Genomic DNA, 5,000 nt, shown 5'->3' with positions numbered 1-5,000 from the left:
GTCCCACGATACATGCCAGTTAAACACCGACGGGCGGTGAACCAACAGCGTGGGACACAAATCCAACTACGAGCTTTTTAACCGCAACAACTTTAATATACGCTATTGGAGCTGGAATTACCGCGGCTGCTGGCACCAGACTTGCCCTCCAATAGATACTCGTTAAAGGATTTAAAGTGTACTCATTCCGATTACGGGGCCTCGGATGAGTCCCGTATCGTTATTTTTCGTCACTACCTCCCCGTGCCGGGAGTGGGTAATTTGCGCGCCTGCTGCCTTCCTTGGATGTGGTAGCCGTTTCTCAGGCTCCCTCTCCGGAATCGAACCCTGATTCCCCGTTACCCGTTACAACCATGGTAGGCGCAGAACCTACCATCGACAGTTGATAAGGCAGACATTTGAAAGATGCGTCGCCGGTACGAGGACCGTGCGATCAGCCCAAAGTTATTCAGAGTCACCAAGGCAAACGGACCGGACGAGCCGACCGATTGGTTTTGATCTAATAAAAGCGTCCCTTCCATCTCTGGTCGGGACTCTGTTCTGCATGTATTAGCTCTAGAATTACCACAGTTATCCAAGTAACGTGGGTACGATCTAAGGAACCATAACTGATTTAATGAGCCATTCGCGGTTTCACCTTAATGCGGCTTGTACTGAGACATGCATGGCTTAATCTTTGAGACAAGCATATGACTACTGGCAGGATCAACCAGGGAGCTGCGTCAACTAGAGCTGAGCAGCCGGCCGCCCGGGAGTGTGTCCCGGGGGCCCGCGCGAACACGCAAGCGTCCGCTCAATTATTCTGCAAACAGGAGGAGGCTGAGCTCCCCTGCACCATACACCTCGAAACCCTCTCAGGTCCCGGCGGCGCGCAGCGCCGTCCTAAGTACTTGGTCGGGTTCGAGAGAGGCGCAATCGCCCGGAGTTTGGCGAGTAGACGCTTTAGGTGCGACCACCCGTGCTCCCAACTGAGCTTGCCGCTGCCGACAGAGGCCCGGGAGCGTGCTGTCGTGGCATTGCCGGCGGGAGACAACACGCGCCACCTACGGTGACCGGCAGCTCCAACGCCAGCGCCACAGAAGGACAAAAGCCCCACTTGGGTGCCGAAGCGAACTCTCCCAGCACAGCGCACGCGCCAACACGTCCGCACAGCTGCGATACAAACCACCTGCGAGAACCGCAGAGGCGACCGAGCAGCAGACGGCGTCGCGGCGCCGAGCGCCGGGCGGCGGCGCATCCTCAGCGCACACAGTCCTCAATCGGACCAGCACACTGCAGATGTCCACCGCGCTTCGCACCGGGCCCGCGAGGACCTACTTTGGCCGCACGGCGCCGCGTGCAGGGTGCGCCGGCGCGCAGCTGCGCCGCCTGCCGCCTCCGTCGGCCGGCGCGCCTGCCAGTGGCCGCCCCCACCAGCCGGCTGTAGCGCGTGCGCCCACGCACCGCGCGGCCAGCACGCCGGGAGGCCCCCCCTCACCGGCCGGGGCCGGTCCCACCCAGCCACCGCCGCGTATCGCTTCACACCCACATGCCATTCACGTTCGTGGGCATGGTGGGTATCGCTGAAACAACCGGTTGGTAGCTCAACCGATCGTCGCCATCACTGATTCACCTCTAGCGAGAACAACCGCACCACAACGGTTTACCAGTTGTTCATTTGCGTAACGTCACCAGCAAACGTAGGCGTCCATCGCCATTTGCAAATTCAACGATTGTTGCATGCCTGTGTCAGGTGTCACGACACACTATGTCTGCCCACATACACGCAACAACATGTGCACGCTTCGCAAACACGTGGAAGGTGGCCCCCGTACGTATGCGATGTCCATTGCGCGAACGACTGTCAACCGGCCTCTGTCGCATGTCGCAGATGTGGAACGCAGTGCACCATGCTATCACGGTGTGTGAGAAGAGACGACAACGTCTGACAACACGCGCCACTACATCAACAGACGGCTCATGCTGATCGCCATCCAGGGCATACCACACTGCAATCCAGCTCTTATAGGGAGACGACACGTAGCTGCGTGCACAACATTTGGACCGCATGGTTCGCCGTTGTTGGCGCAGTCGTTGTACGGTCACATGTACCACGATGTATCATTCAGTACATGAGGACCAATGTGCAGTACAGTGTGTGATTTGGACGTACAATATCAGCGGACAGTTGACACAGGCCATACCACAGCGTAGGCTAAGTGCTTCGCCATGCGAATGCCAATGAACAACTGCGAATGCCAATGAACAACTGCAAAGGGCATTGAGCATGTACGTCATGCTGCCATCCACATTACAGTGTATAGCTGCAAGGTGTTTAACATGAAGCGATACACTGGGGACCGGGCAGTGCGAGTAGCAAACTATATTGCGGGGGTTGCAGTTAGGCAACACTACACTAATTTAACGCGTCGTATGACAATTACAGAGCAGGTTAAGGCCCAACGTGTGTTGGGTTAAGGCCCAACGTGTGTTGGGTTAAGGCCCAACGTGTGTTGGGTTAAGGCCCAACGTGTGTTGGGTTAAGGCCCAACGTGTGTTGGGTTAAGGCCCAACGTGTGTTGGGTTAAGGCCCAACGTGTGTTGGGTTAAGGCCCAACGTGTGTTGGGTTAAGGCCCAACGTGTGTTGGGTTAAGGCCCAACGTGTGTTGGGTTAAGGCCCAACGTGTGTTGGGTTAAGGCCCAATGTGTGTTGCGTTACAGCGCAATATAGGTTACGTTAAGGGGCAATATAGGTTAGGTTAAGGTACGATATAGGTTAGGTTAAGATACGATATAGGTTAGGTTAAGATACGATATAGGTTAGGTTAAGATACGATATAGGTTAGGTTAAGATACGATATAGGTTAGGTTAAGATACGATATAGGTTAGGTTACGGCGCAACATAGGTTAGGTTACGGCGCAACATAGGTTAGGTTACGGCGCAACATAGGTTAGGTTACGGCGCAACATAGGTTAGGTTACGGCGCAACATAGGTTAGGTTACGGCGCAACATAGGTTAGGTTACGGCGCAACATAGGTTAGGTTACGGCGCAACATAGGTTAGGTTACGGCGCAACATAGGTTAGGTTACGGCGCAACATAGGTTAGGTTACGGCGCAACATAGGTTAGGTTACGGCGCAACATAGGTTAGGTTACGGCGCAACATAGGTTAGGTTACGGCGCAACATAGGTTAGGTTACGGCGCAACATAGGTTAGGTTACGGCGCAACATAGGTTAGGTTACGGCGCAACATAGGTTAGGTTACGGCGCAACATAGGTTAGGTTACGGCGCAACATAGGTTAGGTTACGGCGCAACATAGGTTATGTTAAGGCGCAACATAGGTTAGGTTAAGGCGCAACATAGGTTAGGTTAAGGCGCAACATAGGTTAGGTTACGGCGCAACATAGGTTAGGTTACGGCGCAACATAGGTTAGGTTAAGGCGCAACATAGGTTAGGTTAAGGCGCAACATAGGTTAGGTTAAGGCGCAACATAGGTTAGGTTAAGGCGCAACATAGGTTAGGTTAAGGCGCAACATAGGTTAGGTTAAGGCGCAACATAGGTTAGGTTAAGGCGCAATATAGGTTAGGTTAAGGCGCAATATAGGTTAGGTTAAGGCGCAATGTAGGTTAGGTTAAGGCGCAATGTAGGTTAGGTTAAGGCGCAATGTAGGTTAGGTTAAGGCGCAATATAGGTTAGGTTAAGGCGCAATATAGGTTAGGTTAAGGCGCAATATAGGTTAGGTTAAGGCGCAATATAGGTTAGGTTAAGGCGCAATATAGGTTAGGTTAAGGCGCAATGTAGGTTAGGTTAAGGCGCAATATAGGTTAGGTTAAGGCGCAATATAGGTTAGGTTAAGGCGCAATATAGGTTAGGTTAAGGCGCAATATAGGTTAGGTTAAGGCGCAATATAGGTTAGGTTAAGGCGCAATATAGGTTAGGTTAAGGCGCAATATAGGTTAGGTTAAGGCGCAATATAGGTTAGGTTAAGGCGCAATATAGGTTAGGTTAAGGCGCAATATAGGTTAGGTTAAGGCGCAATATAGGTTAGGTTAAGGCGCAATATAGGTTAGGTTAAGGTGCAATATAGGTTAGGTTAAGGAGCAATATAGGTTAGGTTAAGTTACAATAGAGGTTAGGTTAAGGCGCAATATAGGTTAGGTTAAGGTACAATATAGGTTAGGTTAAGGTACCGTATAGGTTAGGTTAAGGTACCGTATAGGTTAGGTTAAGGTACAGTATAGTTTAGGTTAAGGTACAGTATAGTTTAGGTTAAGGTACACATTGTTGTAAGGAAAGGTGTAATGGGGGGGGGGGGGGGCGGCCGGTCGGTTTGTTGATTGTGATTATAGTAAGTGGATGCCTGCGGCATCATCTGATTTGCCACGTCAGGATACACCTTTGGCTCATGACAGGCGGCGCTCCGATTCCATGCTTGTGGGAGACCTGTGTCTTTCATTCCTGCCATTGTTTGTGTGCTGTGAGAGGAGGCAGTATTGTGATGTTGGGTGCACCCCTGTGTAGGACATGTGTGGGTGTTGGTGGCTTAGCTGAGCAATGGTGGTTGTCGGGAGGGTGGGATATTCCGTTTTCTGAGTGGACCTCCCAGTCTGGTTATGACAGTGTGGATTGTCTCATGTGGCGGAGAGGATGCACTGGGTGTTGTTCCACGCTGGTGCTTACATATTGTCTGTGTGCGTGTTACAGGCGGAGAGTAGTGCGTGATAAGAGTGTGTGGCTGACGTGTGGTTGTGATTGTGAGCAGAGTCTTTCAGCATGTATACGGACAGTTGTATATATTATCTGTATTCTGATGGGTCTATCTATTACTAATCAGCGCCATGTATACGTTTAATCCGGTTCCAGTCGAAACTGTTGTATCTCTGTACATTAGTGCCACGGCGAGCGCGCTATGTAGCTACTCGTCTCGGCAGCTTCCACCGGTGTATGGCAAATGATTATAAGCAATGAGTCGAGTCGTCAATACCGATAGTGTGACGTCACATGTCTGGGGT

At 51.7% G+C, this 5,000-nt stretch overlaps 1 non-coding gene across 1 annotated transcript in view; it reads right to left on the bottom strand.

Annotated features, from left to right (window-relative positions):
• The window catches only part of LOC126434292 (small subunit ribosomal RNA), a 1,911-nt gene extending 1,195 nt beyond the window's left edge, over positions 1-716 (bottom strand). Inside the window, exon 1 of the ribosomal RNA XR_007579114.1 lies at positions 1-716. This exon is cut by the window's left edge and continues 1,195 nt beyond it. This is a non-coding gene — a ribosomal RNA (small subunit ribosomal RNA).
• Positions 717-5,000: the final 4,284 nt, after the last annotated feature.

This window comes from Schistocerca serialis, unplaced genomic scaffold (genome assembly GCF_023864345.2).
Source record: "Schistocerca serialis cubense isolate TAMUIC-IGC-003099 unplaced genomic scaffold, iqSchSeri2.2 HiC_scaffold_1185, whole genome shotgun sequence".
Taxonomy (NCBI): Eukaryota; Metazoa; Arthropoda; class Insecta; order Orthoptera; family Acrididae; genus Schistocerca; species Schistocerca serialis.
Note: the sequence above shows the minus strand (reverse complement) of the source record. Positions and strands in the feature narration are given on the sequence as shown.